This window comes from Arachis stenosperma, chromosome 4 (assembly GCF_014773155.1).
Source record: "Arachis stenosperma cultivar V10309 chromosome 4, arast.V10309.gnm1.PFL2, whole genome shotgun sequence".
In the NCBI taxonomy this organism is placed as follows: Eukaryota; Viridiplantae; Streptophyta; class Magnoliopsida; order Fabales; family Fabaceae; genus Arachis; species Arachis stenosperma.
Window position 1 is genome coordinate 136,802,503 of NC_080380.1, and position 21,347 is coordinate 136,823,849.

Genomic DNA, 21,347 nt, shown 5'->3' on the forward strand with positions numbered 1-21,347 from the left:
CACCATTAAAGTTCGAACTAACCAGCCTTTAAAAAGAATATTGTAGAAAACAGATTTAGCAGGCAGAATTCTATAATGGGCAGTCGAGCTATCAGAGTTCGACCTCCAATATGAAGCTCAGACGGCCATCAAATCACAATACATGGCCGACTTTATCGCAGAATTCACAGATGCCCTGGAAACCCCCATAGAGTGGAATCTCTATGTGGACGGTTCTTCAAATAAAACGGGAAGCGGCGCAGGAGTGATAATAGAAGGAAACCAGGGAACCCAAGTTGAGCTCTCCCTCAAGTTCGGATTCCCGGCTTCAAATAACCAGGCGGAATACGAAGCATTGCTAGCTGGTTTGAAACTGGCCAAAGAGATGGGAGCTCGAAAACTTAACATTTACAGCGATTCGCAAGTGGTCACATCATAAATAACAGGGAGCTACCAAGCCAAAGACCCCACCATGAAAAAGTATTTGGATAAGACCAAGGAACAGCTCGGACAAATCGGGGACTACAAGATCTGCCACATACCCCGTGAGCAAAATGCCCGAGTTGACGCACTCTCAAAACTAGCCAGCACCAAACCAGGGGGCAACAATAGAAGCCTTATCCAGGAAATGTTACAGAATCCATCAACCTCGGAAGCAGAAAAAGTCCTAACCATAACAGGCCAGGACCAAGGATGGATGATCCCCATAATCAACTACCTCAAAACAGGAACGCTCCCCACAGAAGAAAAGGAAGCAAAGAGGCTAAAAAGGGAGGCACAGTACTACACCATCATAAGCAACATCCTGTACAAAAGAGGGATCTCGGTACCATTACTAAAATGTGTGCCGACCTCCCACACCAGGGAAGTGTTAGAAGAGGTACACGGCGGCATTTGTGGCAATCATCTCGGAGCACGGGCTCTTGCCAAAAAGATACTTCGAGCAGGGTTTTATTGGCCAACCTTACAGAAAGAATCTACAAAATTTGTAAAGACATGTCCACCATGTCAGAAACATGCCAACTTCCACATCGCCCCGCCAGAAGAACTCATTAGCATGACTTCGCCTTGGCCGTTCGCAAAATGGGGACTCGACCTTCTTGGTCCCTTTCCCCAGGGATCAGGGCAAGTTAAATTCCTCATAGTAGGAGTAGATTACTTTACAAAATGGATCGAGGCAGAACCCCTAGCCAATGCCACCGCCCAAAGAAGTCGAAAATTCTTATATAGAAATATTGTCACGAGGTTCGGAGTCCCATACTCAATAACCACAGACAATAGCACCCAATTCACAGACATAGGCTTCAGAAAATTAGTAGCCGACTTGAATATAAAGCACCAGTACACCTCTGTCGAACATCCACAAGCCAATGGACAGGCCGAAGCCGCCAACAAAGTCATATTGGCAGGGTTAAAACAAAGACTGCAAGATGCAAAGGGAGCCTGGGCAGAGGAGCTTCCACAGGTTCTATGGGCATACCGAACGACGCCACATTCCACCACAAAGGAATCCCCTTTCCGATTAGCATACAGAATGGAGGCAATGATTCCAGTAGAAATTGAAGAAGGATCGCATAGAGTAGTCCATTATAATGAGGGAGCAAACTCCCAACTTCAGAGGGAAGAACTCGACCTACTACCTGAAATCCAGGAAAGAGCTCGGATCAGAGAAGAAGCTCTAAAACGTCGAATGGCTTCCAGATATAATCAAAGGGTAGTACCAAGAAGTTTTGATAAGAACGATCTCATCTTAATCCGAAACGACATTGGAACAACTCGGCTCGGAGAAGGGAAGCTGGCAGCAAACTGGAAAGGACCCTACCGAGTCATAGAAGTACTTGGGAAGGGCTACTACCGACTGTCCGAACTCGATGGACGAGAGCTTCCTAGATCATGGCACGCCTGCAACCTAAGAAGGTACTACAGCTAGAAAAGGCAACGGATCTCACTAGTGGATGTGCTCTTTTTCCTGAAAAGGTTTTTTAATGAGGCACCATGTTGAGATCTAGGTCATGCCCGACTTAAAGGGATAAGAAAATTTCCACATGTATATATTTGCATTTTTTCTTTGAATAAAGTTTATTTAAATATTCTACAAAGAATCCAAGACGCATTAATCTGAAGTATTCATCGTCCGATTATAAAGCGACAGGTCGGCAGAAAGTGAAAAACAATTTCACTGCACGACCACAATAAAGATAAATCGTCCGACAAAGGTGAAAACGCGATTCACCCAAAGGACGATCTAAAGATGCCAACCACTTTCTACAAATCGGCGAAGGTGAACACAGAATAATGTAAGAAGTTATCGAAAGCAATCCAAAAAAGAACCTGACGAGGTCTTACGGATCGCTAAAATAATAACTTAAGGACTGGTCGAACGTTAAGAAGTCGAACCAAGTCAACCCAAGTTATAAGTAAACCCTGGAAAGAGGTCTGGCCAACCCTATTAAAGAGGATTACTTTAATGTAGAAGGGCCTGACATAACAAAGTCAGCCCAAAACAAAAAGTTATACAAGTAGTCCCTGAAAGAGATCTGACAAAGATCCAAGAAAGAGGACTACAAAAAATAACTTAAAGGAGACCGACATAACCAAGTCGGACTCCTACCACTAAAAAGTTATACAAGTAGTCCCTGAAAGAGATCTGACAAAGATCCAAGAAAGAGGACTACAAAAAATAACTTAAAGGAGACCGACATAACCAAGTCGGACTCCTACCACTAAAAAGTTATACAAGTAGTCCCTGAAAGAGATCTGACAAAGATCCAAGAAAGAGGACTACAAAAAATAACTTAAAGGAGACTGACATAACCAAGTCAGACTCCTACCACTAAAAAGTTATCAAAGTAATCCCTGAAAGAGACCTGACAAAGGTCCAAGAAAGAGGATTACGAAAATAACCTAGAAAGAGGTCGACCTATCGAAGTCAACCTCCTACAAAACAAGTTATAAGTAATCCCTAAAAAAGACCTGACAAAGGTCCAAAAAAGAGGATTACGAAAATAACTTAGAAGATGACCAACGCAAAGGAATCAGACACAAATACAGAAAACCGAGAAACAAGTTGGACCTATACAATCACAGCCTCAAAGGATTCGAGATACAGGCAATAAAACGAAATAATCCAAGGAGGTCGAGCTGCAAGATTTCAACATCAGCATAAAACAAAAGAAAAAGCCAAGTCAAAAAACTACTTCTTTTTCTACAGAGTTATAAAGGCCTTGAAAGGACCACCAAAACCTACTATCAAAAAGATAGCAAGCTATTGTTTGTCTTTCAAAATAAAAAGTTGCTAGATAAAGCAACTAAGAAATGTCAGCAATTAAATAAAAAGTTTCGAAAGCCCACAAGCCGGGCCAACTACATCCAGCAAAAGATCAACAAGCATCAGGAGCCTTCTTGGCATCATCAGGACAAGGAGAAGGAGGACGAGTCTGAATAGGCACGGCATCTATAGTTCCATCCTCCCGGTTCTGAACCTGGCAATCCGAATCAGGTGCAACCGGAGGAGCAGAAGAAGTCGACACTTTGGCAGAGGACACAGGAGGAGGATCAGCATCATCATCACCATTATCGTCAGGGATAATCTTGCCATCCCTGACAACATTGTCCAGGCTGAAAGGGGTGAGATCGGCCTCGGGAGCAATAACCCGAACTTTCTCCTTCAAGTTCTCGAAAGCAGTAGTCACGCTGCCAACGAGATGACCTTGGAGCTCAGAATAATCTTCCCGAGCATTGTTCAATTCCTCCCTCAGGCGCATCACCTCCCGATAAGCCGTAATGTAACTCTCCTTATGCATCAAGGCTGTGTCCTCGGCCAACCTCAAAGAAGCCGCCAGTGAAAGGAAACTTGCCTTCTCATTCTCTAGATCCTTCTCCAACTTGGTCACCTTTAATTCAAGCTCCTCCTTCAGCCCCTTCATCCGATCAAACTCCTGCTTTGCCTCCTCCATAAATGCCTTGGTAGCATGGAGAGGAAGATTTTGAGCAGTCTGGTATATAGCAGCCAACATATATGCCATCCTTACATGATTTCGGGCCATAAACTCCAGATGATGGAGAATGGACACATCGTCCATGGAGATGGTACCATAGGGCCCGATTTGTTGATCTACAAACTCAATGGCATTGAAATCAGGGGCATTGAGGTCGAAGGGCTCAGCCGTCTTTTGCTTCTTACTTGGAGGAGCAGCAGATGGAGCGGCAGAAGTAGGGTGAGGATCCACCAAGCGGACCCGAGGTGTTGGGATCACCTTCCTCACCCCGGGGGAACTCGGCACTGATGGCTTCTCGCGCACTTGGGAGGACCCCTCCCCAGCCGCTTTGGCAGCAATATTTCTGGCAGCAGTCACCTTCTGCGCCCTCTTAAAAGCTTTCATAGATTCGTTATTCTTCATTGCCTCTGCAAATGAAACAAAAAGTTAAGCTACAAGTCGGACAAGTCGGAAAGATAGCTACAAGCAACATAAACAGATAATAAAGGAAACACAAGATACCCAGTTCAATTTGAAGAAGAGAAGGATTGGTTAGAAATTTCTTTGTATCAAGATGGGGAGGTTGACCCCAGCGTTCTTCCAAAACAGTAAACAAAGGCTCGCTCAGCCTCATCCAACATTTCCCAAGAATACCTGGAGACCCTCACGTCTTTTTGCCATTCCAAGGGAAAGGCAGGCTCATCATTTTCATCCAGAAAAAAGGGCCGAGTTCCTTCAACAGCTCGGACCTTGAAAAAGTAGTTTTTAAAATCGCGGAATGACTCGTCAAACATGGAAAAGACCTTCTTTCCCTAGGTGGAACGAAAGGAGACCCAAGCTGCCTTCTTTTTCACTACTTCGGGCTTAGTCAAGACAAACAAGTATAAAAAGAGAGATTGGGAAGCAGGAATACCAAAATCATTGCACAACAATTGGAAAATTTTTATGAAACCCCAGGAATTGGGGTGAAGTTGAGAGGGGGAAACATTACAAGACCATAACAGGTCGGTTTCAAATTGAGTAAAAGGAAGGGTAATACCCAGCTGACCAAAGAAAAAATCATAAGCATAAAAGAAGGGGCGACCATCAACAACCCGAGTTGAAAAGCAAACTCTCTCGTCAGAAGAGGGAGGGACAAGTTCATAATTCTTCTCATCACTAGACTTACTACAGACACTATGAAACTGCCTAAGCTGAGCACAAAACTCATAATCAACCAGCGAGACACACATGAGAACCATGGAGTCCACCCAATTGGCCATACCCACAGGAACCTGGGAAGGCATCTCTACAACGTTATTTCGGGAAGACATGAGGTCAACTAAATCCTACAAAAAGAAGAGAAGAATGGATTACTTAAAAACATCCCGGACGAGGAGTAAAACATCTCGACAAACAGAAAGGGAAAACCCCAAGACTCAAGATAAGAAAGTCTGGGGGCATCCCTTGGAGGCAGTAAACAGGCAAGGTTTTCAAGTTGTTTCTACAGCCTACATCCCGGCACTCATCAAAAAGAAAATAAAATCCCGAAAGAAACAAAAGAAGTAAAAAACGCAAAAACACCACCCTTCTACAGTTTATCAGAAAAAGCATTGCTCCTACAGTTTATCAGTGTAAAACACTACTGCTACAGTTTATCAGAACACCAAAAGGACCAAGAAGAAAAACAGCAAAGGCACAAACTTTTTTGAAATCAAGTAAAAAATCATCAGCAAAAGCACAGGCAGAAACGGCGGCAACATACAAAAGAAAAAGATTCAAGCAAACAAAGAAGAGATTCGCACCAAAAAAGGGAAAAATTCAGAGCATGCAACAAGTCAAGCATGATAAAAACAGAAAGATCCAAACTTTCTCCAAAAGGAAGATCAAAAGGAAAACTCCATCGCAAAGTCAAAAATAAACAGGGAAACACGAAATGGGGCTAACCTGGAGAATAGAAGAAAACCTCGAAGAAAAGCTGAAGAGCAGAAGCAACAAAGCCACCCCCCCCCCGAAGTGGAAGAATGCAAAGACAGAAGGAGAATCAGCCCTCTTCCGAAAATGCAGTAGCAGAACAAACGTCGCAAAGAAAAAACTACAAACTCTGGGCAAGAAACAGAAAATGAGAGAGTAAAGGGAGGAGTTACGGAGAAGAAGTGAAGAAGAGAAACCGTTTTTTGATTGAGAGATTCAAAATAAAAGCCAAGAGAGAATGGGGCAATTAATGCCAATTAAATGCAGATGTTAAAACCGCTTGCGTTCCCAAAAAAGCGCTAATACAAAAGCGCGCGCTTTTAGAGGAAAACGTTCTACATTCAAAAAGGACTCTACAAAAAAAGGAATCGACAAAATGCTTGAGTTCGACTTCATTTAAGAAGGACCGAAGTCAAGGACTCGACCTCCAAAGGAAGAACCGAGCTCAAGCAGGGGCACTGTTCATACCCTGGGTCGAGCTATCCGACCCGGGAGGATTAGAGATAAAGCGATCGACCTCTTCAGGTCAGACTATCCAATCTCTTCTTAAAGAGCTCGGCCAAATCGACAGAAGAGCCCAGTAAAGGGCCCAAAGGGAGGAGCACGACCCAAATCCTAAGGCGGCCTAAGGCTATAGAGATAAAGGCGGTTCCATTGAAAGATACGCTGACCTCAACTCAAAGCTAAAGATAAGATAAGATAACTAACTTATCTTATCCACAGAAGGTCACATCTCACCATTATAAATACAATGGAGCACCTAGGTATAACTCATACTCTGATTCTACTCAATACCTGCTTAATACCCTTGCTAACTTAAGCATCGGAGTCCCTTGCAGGTACCCCCCACCCTTCGGTGACAAAGGATCAGCGGCACATTCGGTCCAACAAGTCGGACGCGCCAGCTCCGGCCGCTATTCACCAGCCGGACACATCGGTTCCGACCAGCACAGAAGGTCTCGTCCGAGATCGACCTACAGTTTCAGGTAACCCTCGGAACAGAACCCAACTTGAGCTTTCCCTGAAATTCGGATTCCCAGCCTCAAACAACCAAGCGAAATATGAAGCGTTATTAGCTGGTTTGAAGCTGGCTAGGGAAGTTGGAGCTCAGAAACTCAACATCTACAGTGACTCACAAGTCGTTACCTCGCAAATAACGGGAAGCTACCAAGCCAAAGATCCTACCATGAAAAAATATTTGGATAAAACCAAAGAACAGCTCGGACAACTTGGAGAATATAGGATTTGCCACATACCCCGCGAGCAAAATGCCCGAGCTGACGCGCTCTCAAAGCTAGCCAGCACCAAACCAGGGGGCAACAATAGAAGCCTCATCCAGGAAATACTGCAGAACCCATCAATATCGGAAGAAGAAAAAATCCTAGCCATAACAGGTCAGGATCAAGGATGGATGACCCCCATAATTAACTACCTCAAAATAGAAGCACTTTCCACAGATAAAAAGGAGGCAAAGATGTTAAAAAGGGAGGCACAGTACTACACTATCATAAACAGCATCCTATACAAAAGAGGGATCTCAACACCATTGTTAAAATGCGTCCCAACCTCCAATACAAAGGAAGTCTTGGAAGAAGTACACAGCGGCATTTGTGGCAATCATCTCGGAGCACAAGCTCTCACCAAAAAGGTACTCTGGACAGGATTCTATTGGCCAACTTTACGAAAGGAAGCTACCAAATTTGTAAAGACATGTCCACCATGTCAGAAGCATGCCAACTTTCACATCGCCCCGCCAGAAAAACTCATTAGCGTGACCTCACCCTGGCCATTTGCAAAATGGGGACTCGATCTTCTCGGACCCTTCCCACAGGGATCGGGACAAGTCAAATTCCTCATAGTAGGGGTAGACTACTTCACAAAATGGATCGAGGCAGAACCCCTAGCCAACGCCACTGCTCAAAGAAGTCGGAAATTCCTATATTGGAACATTATTACAAGGTTCGGGGTTCCATACTCTATCACCACGGATAATGGCACCCAGTTCACAGATGCAGGCTTCAGAAAACTAGTGGCCGACTTAAACATAAAACATCAGTTCACCTCCGTCGAACACCCCCAAGCCAATGGACAAGCCGAAGCAGCCAACAAAGTCATATTGGCCGGGCTGAAATGGAGACTACAAGAAGCAAAGGGAGCTTGTGGTGCACGAAATTGTGATCAATACTTTTCACAGCTCAAATAATCCCCGGTAATGAATCCAAAAAAACTTGGTGTTCAATACCATGGCATAAACACAACTTCGCACAACTAACCAGCAAGTGCACTGGGTCGTCCAAGTAATAAACCTTACGCGAGTAAGGGTCGATCCCACGGAGATTGTTGGTATGAAGCAAGCTATGGTCACCTTGTAAATCTCAGTCAGGCAGACTCAAATGGGTATAGTGATAAACGAATAAAGCATAAAGATAAAGATAGAGGTACTTATGTATATCATTGGTGAGAGCTTCAGACAAGCGAATGAAGATGCCTTCCCTTCCGTCTCTCTGCTTTCCTACAGTCTTCATCCAATCCTTCTTACTCCTTTCCATGGCAAGCTCATGTAGGGTTTCACCGTTGTCAGTGGCTACCTCCCATCCTCTCAGTGAAAATGTTCCCATGCTCTGTCACAGCATATGGCTAATCAGCTGTCGGTTCTCGGTCAGGCCGGAATAAAATCCATCGATTCTTTTGCGTCTGTCACTAACGCCCCGCCTGCTAGGAGTTTGAAGCACGTCACAGTCATTCAATCATTGAATCCTACTCAGAACACCACAGACAAGGTTAGACCTTCCGGATTCTCTTGAATGCCGCCATCAGTTCTTGCCTATACCACGAAGACTCTGATCTCACGGAATGGCTGACTCGTTTGTCAGACGAGCACTCGGTTGTCAGGCGATCAACCATGCATCGTGCAATCAGGAATCCAAGAGATAAACACTAGAGCCTTGGTTGCTTGTAGAACAAGAGTGGTTGTCAGTCACCTTGTTCATGAGTGAGAATGATGATGAGTGTCACGGATCATCACATATATCAAGTTGAAGAACAAGTGATATCTTGGACAAAGAACAAGCGGAATTGAATAGAAGAACAATAGTAATTGCATTAATACTCGAGGTACAGCAGAGCTCCACACCTTAATCTATGGTGTGTAGAAACTCCACCGTTGAAAATACATAAGAACAAGGTCTAGGCATGGCCGAATGGCCAGCCTCCCAAAGTGATCAAAAGATCTCAAGAACAAAAGATTCCAAAGATCCCAAGATGATAATACAATAGTAAAAGGTCCTATATATAGAAAACTAGTAGCCTAGGGTGTACAGAGATGAGTAAATGACATAAAAATTCCACTTTCGGGCCCACTTGGTGTGTGCTTGGGCTGAGCAATGAAGTATTTTCGTGTAGAGACTCTTCTTGGAGTTAAACGCCAGCTTTTATGCCAGTTTGGGCGTTTAACTCCCATTTAGGTGCCAGTTCCGGCGTTTAACGCTGGGAAATCTGAAGGTGAATTTGAACGCCGGTTTGGGCCATCAAATCTTGGGCAAAGTATGGACTATCATATATTGCTGGAAAGCCCAGGATGTCTACTTTCCAACGCCGTTGAGAGCGCGCCAATTGGGATTCTGTAGCTCCAGAAAATCCACTTCGAGTGCAGAGAGGTCAGAATCCAACAGCATCTGCAGTCCTTTTCAGTCTCTGAATCAGATTTTTGCTCAGGTCCCTCAATTTCAGCCAGAAAATACCTGAAATCACAGAAAAACACACAAACTCATAGTAAAGTCCAGAAAAGTGAATTTTAACTAAAAACTAATAAAAATATACTAAAAACTAACTAGATCATACTAAAAACATACTAAAAACAATGCCAAAAAGCGTATAAATTATCCGCTCATCACAACACCAAACTTAAATTGTTGCTTGTCCTCAAGCAACTGAAAATCAAATAAGATAAAAAGAAGAGAATATACTATAGACTCCAAATTATCAATGAAATTTAGCTCCAAATTAGATGAGCGGGACTAGTAGCTTTTTGCCTCCGAACAGTTTTGGCATCTCACTCTATCCTTTGAAATTCAGAATGATTGGCTTCTTTAGGAACTCAGAATCCAGATAGTGTTATTGATTCTCCTAGTTAAGTATGATGATTCTTGAACACAGCTACTTATTGAGTCTTGGCCGTGGCCCAAAGCACTCTGTCTTCCAGTATTACCACCGGATACATACATGCCACAGACACATAATTGGGTGAACCTTTTCAGATTGTGACTCAGCTTTGCTAGAGTCCCCAATTAGAGGTGTCCAGGGTTCTTAAGCACACTCTTTTTGCCTTGGATCACAACTTTATTTCTTTCTTTTTCTTTCTTTTTCTTTCTTTTTCTTTTTCTCCCTTTTTTTTCGTTTTTTTTTTGTATTCACTGCTTTTTCTTGCTTCAAGAATCATTTTTATGATTTTTCAGATCCTCAGTAACATGTCTCCTTTTTCATCATTCTTTCAAGAGCCAACAATTTTAACATTCATGAACAACAAATTCAAAAGACATATGCACTGTTCAAGCATACATTCAGAAAACAAAAAGTATTGTCACCACATCAAACTAATTAAGCTAGTTTTAAAGATGAATTTGAAATCCTGTACTTCTTGTTCTTTTGTGATTAAAAACAGTTTTCATTGAAGAAAGGTGATGGATTCATAGGACATTCATAACTTTAAGGCATAGACACTAAGACACTAATGATCACAAGACACAAACATAGATAAACATAAGCATGAAAATTTCGAAAAACAGAAAAACAAAGAACAAGGAAATTAAAGAACGGGTCCACCTTAGTGATGGCGGCTTGTTCTTCCTCTTGAAGATCCTATGGAGTGCTTGAGCTCCTCAATGTCTCTTCCTTGTCTTTTTTGCTCCTCTCTCATGATTCTTTGATCTTCTCTAATTTCATGGAGGAGAATGGAGTGTTCTTGGTGCTCCACCCTTAGTTGTCCCATGTTGGAACTCAATTCTCCTAGGGAGGTGTTGATTTGCTCCCAATAGTTTTGTGGAGGAAAGTGCATCCCTTGAGGCATCTTAGGGACTTCATGAGGAGGAGGATCTCTTGTTTGCTCCATCCTTTTCTTAGTGATGGGCTTGAGGTCATGCCTTCTCAGTTGAACCGGCTTCCCTCTTGAATTTCTCTTCCATTGGGCGTCCTCTTCACAGATATCTATGAGGACTTGGTCCAACCTTTTGATCAAAGTTGACCCTTCTTCATGGCCACAACTTCATAGAAGTGGTCTTGATGCACCCTTGAGATGAATCTCTCCATCTCTCATGACTCGGAGGTAGAAGCTTTTGCCTTCCCTTTCCTCTTTCTAGAGGTTTCTCCAGCCTTGGATGCCATAAATGGTTATGGAAAAACAAAAAGCAATGCTTTTACCACACCAAACTTAAAAGGTTTGCTCGTCCTCGAGTAAAAGAAGAAAGAAGAGAGTAGAAGAAGAAGAAATGAGGAAGAAGGGAATGGCTTTGTGTTCGGCCAAAGAGGGGGAGAAGTGGTGTTTAGGTGGTGTGAATGGGTGAAGAAGAAAGAGGGTGGTGGGGTTGGTGAGGATCCTGTGGGGTCCACAGATCCTGAGGTGTCAAGGAAAAGTCATCCCTGCACCAAATGGCATGTAAAATTGCGTTTTTAGCCATTTCTGGCGTTAAACGCCGGGCTGGTGCCCATTTCTGGCGTTTAACGCCAACTTCTTGCCCTTTTCTGGCGTTTAACGCCAGTCTGGTGCCACTTTCTGGCATTAAACGCCCAGAATGGTGCCAGACTGGGCGTTAAACACCCAACTGCTAGCCTTACTGGCGTTTAAACGCCAGTAGGTTCTTCCTCCAGGGTGTGCTATTTTTCTTCCTGTTTTTCATTCTGTTTTTGCTTTTTCAATTGATTTTGTGACTTCTTATGATCATCAACCTACAAAAAACATAAAATAACAAAAGAAAGTAGATAAAATATAACATTGGGTTGCCTCCCAACAAGCGCTTCTTTAATGTCAGTAGCTTGACAGAGGGCTCTCATGGAGCCTCACAGATACTCAGAGCAATGTTGGAACCTCCCAACACCAAACTTAGAGTTTGAATGTGGGGGTTCAACACCAAACTTAGAGTTTGGTTGTGGCCTCCCAACACCAAACTTAGAGTTTGACTGTGGGGGCTCTGTTTGACTCTGATTTGAGAGAAGCTCTTCATGCTTCCTCTCCATGGTGACAGAGGGGTATCCTTGAGCCTTAAACACAAAGGATTCTTCATTCACTTGAATGATCAGTTCACCTCTACCAACATCAATCACAGCCTTTGCTGTGGCTAGGAAGGGTCTGCCAAGGATGATGGATTCATCCATGCACCTCCCAGTCTCTAGGACTATGAAATCAGCAGGGATGTAATGGTCTTCAATCTTCACCAAAACGTCCTCTACAAGTCCATAAGCTTGTTTTCTTGAGTTTTCTGCCATCTCTAGTGAGATTCTTGCAGCTTGTACCTCAAAGATCCCTAGCTTCTCCATTACAGAGAGAGGCATGAGGTTTACACTTGACCCTAAGTCACACAGAGCCTTTTTGAAGGTCATGGTGCTTATGGTACAAGGTATTGAAAACTTCCCAGGATCTTGTCTCTTTTGAGGTAATTTCTGCCTAGACAAGTTATCCAGTTCTTTGGTGAGCAAAGGGGGTTTATCCTCCCAAGTCTCATTTCCAAATAACTTGTCATTTAGCTTCATGATTGCTCCAAGGTATTTAGCAACTTGCTCTTCAGTGACATACTCATCCTCTTCAGAGGAAGAATACTCATCAGAGCTCATGAAAGGCAAAAGTAAGTCCAATGGAATCTCTATGGTCTCATTTTGAGCCTCAGATTCCCATGGTTCCTCATTCGGGAACTCATTGGAGGCCAGTGCACGCCCATTGAGGTCTTCCTCAGTGGCGTTCACTTCCTCTCCCTCCTCTCCAAATTCGGCCATGTTGATGGCCTTGCACTCTCCTTTTGGATTTTCTTCTGTATTGCTTGGAAGAGTACTTGGAGGGAGTTCAGTAACTTTCTTGCTCAGCTGTCCCACTTGTGCCTCCAAATTCCTAATGGAGGACCTTGTTTCAGTCATAAAACTTTGAGTGGTTTTGATTAGATCAGAGACCATGGTTGCTAAGTCAGGGGTGTTCTGCTTAGAACTCTCTGTCTGTTGCTGAGAAGATGATGGAAAAGGCTTGCCATTGCTAAACCTGTTTCTTCCACCATTATTGTTATTGAAGCCTTGTTGAGGTCTCTCTTGATTCTTCCATGAGAAATTTGGATGATTTCTCCATGAAGAATTATAGGTGTTTCCATAGGGTTCTCCTAGGTAATTCACCTCTTCCATTGAAGGGTTCTCAGGATCATAAGCTTCTTCTTCAGATGAAGCATCCTTAGTATTGTTTGGTGCATTTTGCATTCCAGACAGACTTTGAGAAATCAAATTGACTTGTTGAGTTAATACTTTATTCTGAGCCAATATGGCATTCAGAGTATCAATCTCAAGAACTCCTTTCTTCTGATTAGTCCCATTGTTCACAGGATTCCTTTCAGAAGTATACATGAATTGGTTATTTGCAACCATTCAATTAGCTCTTGAGCTTCTGTAGGCGTCTTCTTCAGATGAAGAGATCCTCCAGCAGAGCTATCCAAAGACATCTTGGATAGTTCAGAGAGACCATCATAGAAAATACCTATGATGCTCCATTCAGAATGCATGTCAGATGGACATTTTCTGATCAATTGTTTGTATCTTTCCCAAGCTTCATAGAGGGATTCTCCATCCTTCTGTCTGAAGGTTTGGACTTCCACTCTAAGCTTACTCAATTTTTGAGGTGGAAAGAACTTTGCCAAGAAGGCATTGACTAGCTTTTCCCATGAGTCCAGGCTTTCTTTAGGTTGTGAGTCCAACCATGTCCTAGCTCTGTCTCTTACAGCAAAAGGGAATAGCATAAGTCTGTAGACCTCAGGGTCAACCCCATTAGTCTTGACAGTGTCACAGATTTGCAAGAATTCAGCTAAGAACTGATGAGGATCTTCCAATGGAAGTCCATGGAACTTGCAATTCTGTTGCATTAGAGAAACTAATTGAGGCTTAAGCTCAAAGTTGTTTGCTCCAATGGCAGGGATAGAGATGCTTCTCCCATAGAAGTCGGGAGTAGGTGCAGTAAAGTCACCCAGCACCTTCCTTGCATTATTGTTGTTTTCGGCTGCCCTGTCTTCTTCTTCTTTGAAGATTTCTGTTAGGTCCTTTACAGAGAGTTGTGCCTTAGCTTCTCTTAGTTTTCGCTTCAAGGTCCTTTCAGGTTCAGGGTCAGCTTCAACAAGAATGCCTTTGTCTTTGTTCCTGCTCATATGAAAGAGAAGAGAACAAGAAAATGTGGAATCCTCTATGTCACAGTATAGAGATTCCTTGAGGTGTCAGAGGAACAGAAAAATAGAAAGAAGAGGTAGAGGAATTCGAACTTAATTAGATAGAGTTCGAATTGTGCATTGAGAAGGAGTGGTACTCCATAAATAGAAGGATGTGGGAAGAGAGGAAGAAATTTTCGAAAATCAAGTGAAAATTTTTGAAAACATTTTTGAAAAACTCTTAATTGATTTTCGAAAATCAAGAGTGGAAAAGAAATCAAGTAATTTTTGAAAGAGATTTTTAAAATTAGAAATCAAAAAGATATGATTTGAAAACTATTTTGAAAAAGATGTGATTAAAAAGATATGATTGAAAAGTTATGGTTTTAAAAAGATATGATTGAAAAGATATGATTTTGAAAACAATTTTAAAAAGATTTGATTTTAAAAATTAATGACTTGCCTAACAAGAAAAGATATGATTCAAACATTAAACCTCTCTCAACAGAAAAGGCAACATACTTAAAATGTTCAATCAAATCATTAATTGTTAGTAAGTATCTTTGAAAAAGGAAAGAAATTGATTTTGAAAAAGGTTTGATTGAAAAGATATGATTTGAAAAAGATTTGATTTTGAAAAACTTTGAAAACTTGAAAAAAATTGATTTTGAAAACAAAATCCTCCCCCTTGTGCCATCCTGGCGTTAAACGCCCAGAATGGTGCACATTCTGGCGTTTAACGCCCAATGCACTACCTTTTTGGGCGTTAAACGCCCAACCAGGTACCCTGGCTGGCGTTTAAACGCCAGTCTGTCCTTCTTCACTGGGCGTTTTGAACGCCCAGCTTTTTCTGTTTAATTCCTATGCTGCATGTTCTGAATCTTCAGTTCCCTGTACTATTGACTTGAAAATAGAACCAAGATCAAATAAACAATGCATGCAAGACACCAAACTTAAGATTAGACACTAGACTCAAACAAGAAACATAAAATATTTTTTGGTTTTTATGATTTTGTAATTTTTTTGTGCTTTTTCGAAAATTATATGAAACTAGAAAATAAAAGTTTCAGAATTCTCAACTTGGATTCCAGGAATCATTGCAATGCTAGTCTAAGACTCCGGTCCAGGAATTAGACATGGCTTCACAGCCAGCCAAGCTTTCAGAGAAAGCTTCGGTCCAAAACACTAGACATGGCTAATGGCCAGCCAAGCCTTAGCAGATCATTGCTCCAACAGCAAGATTGATAGAAATCAACAAGCTCTTGTGATGATAAGTTGAAACCTCGGTCCGATAAGATTAGACATGGCTTCTCAGCCAGCCAGACTTCAACAGATCATCATGAAACACTAGAATTTATTCTTAAGAACTCTGAAGAACAAAAAAATACCTAATCTAAGCAACAAGATGAACCGTCAGTTGTCCATACTCAAACAATCCCTGGCAACGGCGCCAAAAACTTGGTGCACGAAATTGTGATCAATACTTTTCACAGCTCAAATAATCCCCGGTAATGAATCCAAAAAAACTTGGTGTTCAATACCATGGCATAAACACAACTTCGCACAACTAACCAGCAAGTGCACTGGGTCGTCCAAGTAATAAACCTTACGCGAGTAAGGGTCGATCCCACGGAGATTGTTGGTATGAAGCAAGCTATGGTCACCTTGTAAATCTCAGTCAGGCAGACTCAAATGGGTATAGTGATAAACGAATAAAGCATAAAGATAAAGATAGAGGTACTTATGTATATCATTGGTGAGAGCTTCAGACAAGCGAATGAAGATGCCTTCCCTTCCGTCTCTCTGCTTTCCTACAGTCTTCATCCAATCCTTCTTACTCCTTTCCATGGCAAGCTCATGTAGGGTTTCACTGTTGTCAGTGGCTACCTCCCATCCTCTCAGTGAAAATGTTCCCATGCTCTGTCACAGCATATGGCTAATCAGCTGTCGGTTCTCGGTCAGGCCGGAATAAAATCCATCGATTCTTTTGCGTCTGTCACTAACGCCCCACCTGCTAGGAGTTTGAAGCACGTCACAGTCATTCAATCATTGAATCCTACTCAGAACACCACAGACAAGGTTAGACCTTCCGGATTCTCTTGAATGCCGCCATCAGTTCTTGCCTATACCACGAAGACTCTGATCTCACGGAATGGCTGACTCGTTTGTCAGACGAGCACTCGGTTGTCAGGCGATCAACCATGCATCGTGCAATCAGGAATCCAAGAGATAAACACTAGAGCCTTGGTTGCTTGTAGAACAAGAGTGGTTGTCAGTCACCTTGTTCATGAGTGAGAATGATGATGAGTGTCACGGATCATCACATTCATCAAGTTGAAGAACAAGTGATATCTTGGACAAAGAACAAGCGGAATTGAATAGAAGAACAATAGTAATTGCATTAATACTCGAGGTACAGCAGAGCTCCACACCTTAATCTATGGTGTGTTGAAACTCCACCGTTGAAAATACATAAGAACAAGGTCTAGGCATGCCCGAATGGCCAGCCTCCCAAAGTGATCAAAAGATCTCAAGAACAAAAGATTCCAAAGATCCCAAGATGATAATACAATAGTAAAAGGTCCTATATATAGAAAACTAGTAGCCTAGGGTGTACAGAGATGAGTAAATGACATAAAAATTCCACTTCCGGGCCCACTTGGTGTGTGCTTGGGCTGAGCAATGAAGTATTTTCGTGTAGAGACTCTTCTTGGAGTTAAACGCCAGCTTTTATGCCAGTTTGGGCGTTTAACTCCCATTTAGGTGCCAGTTCCGGCGTTTAACGCTGGAAAATCTGAAGGTGAATTTGAACGCCGGTTTGGGCCATCAAATCTTGGGCAAAGTATGGACTATCATATATTGCTGTAAAGCCCAGGATGTCTACTTTCCAACGCCGTTGAGAGCGCGCCAATTGGGCTTCTGTAGCTCCAGAAAATCCACTTCGATTGCAGGGAGGTCAGAATCCAACAGCATCTGCAGTCCTTTTCAGTCTCTGAATCAGATTTTTGCTCAGGTCCCTCAATTTCAGCCAGAAAATACCTGAAATCACAGAAAAACACACAAACTCATAGTAAAGTCCAGAAAAGTGAATTTTAACTAAAAACTAATAAAAATATACTAAAAACTAACTAGATCATACTAAAAACATACTAAAAACAATGCCAAAAAGCGTATAAATTATCCGCTCATCAGCTTGGGCCGAGGAACTTCCACAAGTCCTATGGGCGTATCGAACAACTCCACATTCCACTACAAACGAATCCCCATTTCGACTAGCATACGGAGTGGAGGCAATGATTCCAATAGAAGTTGAAGAAGGATCTCCCCGAGTAGTCCACTACAATGAACAAACCAACTCTCAACTTCAAAGAGAATAGCTCGACCTACTCCCAGAAATCCAAAAAAGAGCTCGGATCAGAGAAGAAGCACTAAAGCGGCGAATGGCTTCCAGATATAATCAAAGGGTAGTGCCAAGAGGTTTCGCTAAGAATGATCTCATCTTAATCCGAAATGATATTGGAACAACTCGACTCAGGGAAGGAAAGCTGGTAGCCAACTGGAAAGGACCCTACCGAGTCACAGAGGTACTTGGGAAGGGCTACTACAGACTGTCCGAACTCGAGGGACGAGAACTCCCCAGATCATGGCACGCCAGTAACCTAAGAAGGTACTATAGTTAGATAAAGGTCTCATCACAAGATGCACTCTTTTTCCTGAAAAGGTTTTTTAATGAGGCGTCAAGATTGAGATTTAATCCGACTTAAGGGTATGAAAAACTCCCGCCTGTATATATTTGCACTTTCTTTAAATAAAATACATTTCAGATATTCTACAAAGTTCTCAAGACGCATTAATCTGAAGCATTCATCGTCCGATTATAAAGCAACGGATCGAACATAAAGTGAAGAACAGATTCACTATACGATCTGGATAGGAATAATCGACTGACAAAGGTGAAAACGCGATTCACCTAAAGGTCGATTAAACCAAGGCAGAAACCACAATCTACAAATCGGCAAAAGATGAACACAGAATAATGCAAGAAGTTATCGAAAGTAATCCCAAAAAAGAACCTGACGAGGCCTTATGGATTGCTATATAATAACTTAAAAAAGATTGGCCGACATTAAAAAATCGGACCAAGCCAGTCCAAGTTATCAGCAAATCCCTGGAAAGAGGTCTGGCCAACCCTCTTAAAGAGGAATTGCTATAACTTAGAAGAGACCGACCTAACGAAGTCGGTTTCCTACAAAATAAAGTTGTAAAAGTAAATCCCTGAAAGAGACCTAACAAAGGTCCAAGAAAGAGGATTACAAAAACAACTTAGAAGAGATCGACCTAACGAAGTCGGTTTCCTACAAAACAAGTTGTAAAAGTAATCCCTGAAAGAGACCTAACAAAGGTCCAAGAAAGAGGATTACAAAAACAACTTAGAAGAGATCGACCTAACGAAGTCGGTTTCTTACAAAACAAGTTGTAAAAGTAATCCCTGAAAGAGACCTAACAAAGGTCCAAGAAAGAGGATTACAAAAACAACTAGGAAAAGATCGACCTAACGAAGTCGGTCTCCTACAAAGATAAGTTATAAAAGTAATCCCTTAAAGAGACCTTGCAAAGGCCCAGAAAAGAGGATTACAAAAATAACTTAGAAAGGGACCAACATAAAGAAATCGGTTATAAGGCGCTAAAAATACAAAATAAAAGCGAGGAAACCGAAAAACAAGTTGGACCCCCCACAAGTCACGACCTCAAAAGGATCCAAGCTACAAACAAAAGTACGAAAGCAATCTAAAGAGGCCAAGCAGCAAGATTCCAATAGACACCCTGCTAAAGCGTGATGAAAGCATAGTATGATAAAGCTTCAAAAAGGCCACCGAAATCAATCTCAGAGAAACCATTTTGTTTTCAAAATAAAGTTGCTAAAAATAGCAACTAGAGTATCGACAGTCAATAAAACATCATTCACAAAAACAAAGTTCAAAAGCCCACAAACCGGGCTATTTACACAAATATTCAGAAAAAAGATCAGCTAAGATTGGGAGCCTTCCCGGCAGCATCAGTACGGGGAGAAGGAGGGCGAGTCTGAAGGGGCACAGCATCTACAGTTCCATCATCCCAGTTTAGAATCTGGCAATCCGGATCAGACGTAATGGGAGGAACCGAGGAGGTCGACACCTTAAGAGAAGGCACTGGGGGAGGGTCAGCATCATCATCATCCTGGTCATCAGGGACAATTTTACCATCCCTCACAACATTGTCCAGGCTGACAAGAGTCAAGTCGGCATCAGGGGCAACAATTCAGAACTGCTCCATTAGGTTCTTAGAGGCAGCAGTTACGCTGCCCACAAGGTGACCCTAAAGCTCGCCATAATTATCCCGAGCAGTTTCCAACTCATCCCGGAGGCGCATTAATTCCCTATAGGCTGAGACATAGCTATCCTTATGCTTCAGGGCCATGTCCTCAGCCAGCTTCAAAGAAGCAGCCAGGGTAATAGAGCTGGCCTTCTCACCCTCCAGCTCCTTCTCCACCTTCGCCAACTTCACCTCCAACTCCTCCTTCAGACCCTTGATTCGATCAAATTTGGACTTGGCCTCCTCCATGAAAGATTTTGTAGCATGAATCGTAATCCCCTGAACTGTTCGGAAAATAGCCGCACCCATATGAGCCATCTTCACACTATTTTTTGTGATAAAATCCAAATGTTGAAGAAGAGACATGTCATCCATAGAAAGCCCACCATAGGGGACAATTTGCTGGTCAACAAACTCGATAGCATCAAAGTCCGGGACATCCAGATTAAAAGGCTCGGATGTTTTTTGCTTCTTTAAGGGAGGGACACCAGAAGCAGCGACAGAAGTTTGAGGAGGATCGACATGATGAAATCGAGGAGTAGGAATTACTTTCCTCGGCCCAAGGGAACTCGGCACAGGAGGCTTCACGGGGACCTGTGAAGATCCCTCACCGGCCACCTTGGCCGAGATGTTCTGAGCAGCAGTCACCTTCTTTGCCCTTTTAAAGGCCTTCATGGAATCACTATTCTTTGACATCTCTACAAACACAAAAACAGCCACGACAAAGAGTTACCAATTTTGATAAGAGGAAGAAAAAGGAAACAAGTATAGAAACAAGTCAGACAAATAGACAAACAAATACCCAAAACAATTCGAACCAAGGATGGATCATTCAAAAATCTTTTTGTATCAAGATGGGGTGGTTTCCCCCAGAGATCCTCAAGAACAACTACAAAAGTGCGTTCGACATCATCAAGCATCTCCCAAGTGTAGCGAGACACTCTTACATCCTTCTGCCACTCTAGAGGGAAGGAGGGTTCATCATTTTCATCAAGAAAAAAGGGGCGGGCCCCCTCAACAGCTCGAACTTTAAAGAAGTAGTTCTTGAAGTCCTTAAAGGACTCATCATACATCGCAAACACTTTATGGCCCTGAGCGGACCGGAAAGAAACCCAAGAAGCTTTCTTTTTTGAAGAACTGCCAAGCTTGGCGGAAACAAACAAGTAAAGAAAAAGAGTCTGGGAAGGTGTTACATCTAGTTCACGGCAGAGAAGTTGAAAAATTTTAATGAAACCCCAGGAATTAGGGTGAAGCTGGGATGGAGCAATATTACACGACCACAACAGGTCGGTCTCAAAAGCAGAAAAAGGAAAAGTAACATTCAACTGGCTGAAGAAGAATTCATAGGCATAGAAGAAGGGACGCTCCCTCTCAATGGAAGTCGGAAAACAAACTCTCTCATCAGAATCAGGAGCAACAAGCTCGTAATCCTCCTCACGAGCATTGTTCCCACAAATCCTATGGCGTTTCCTCAGCTCTGTGCAAAATTCGGCATCCACGACAGAAACACACAACAAAACAAGGGAGTCCAGCCAATCGGACATCCCCTCGGGAACTCTGGAAGACATCTCTACAATGTTATTGCGAGAAGACATGAGGCCAACTAATCCTACAAGGAAGAAAAGAAGATAGGGGTTACTACAAACATCTCGGACAAAGGGAGAAAACAACTCGGTCAATACTTCTCAAACGAGAAAACAACAAAAAG

The 21,347-nt window shown here is 42.5% G+C and overlaps 1 non-coding gene across 1 annotated transcript; it reads left to right on the forward strand.

Annotated features, from left to right (window-relative positions):
- Positions 1–13,652: 13,652 nt before the first annotated feature.
- Positions 13,653–13,756, forward strand: LOC130977505 (small nucleolar RNA R71). The gene has a single exon (XR_009085194.1). It is a non-coding gene; the product is annotated as a small nucleolar RNA R71 (small nucleolar RNA).
- Positions 13,757–21,347: the final 7,591 nt, after the last annotated feature.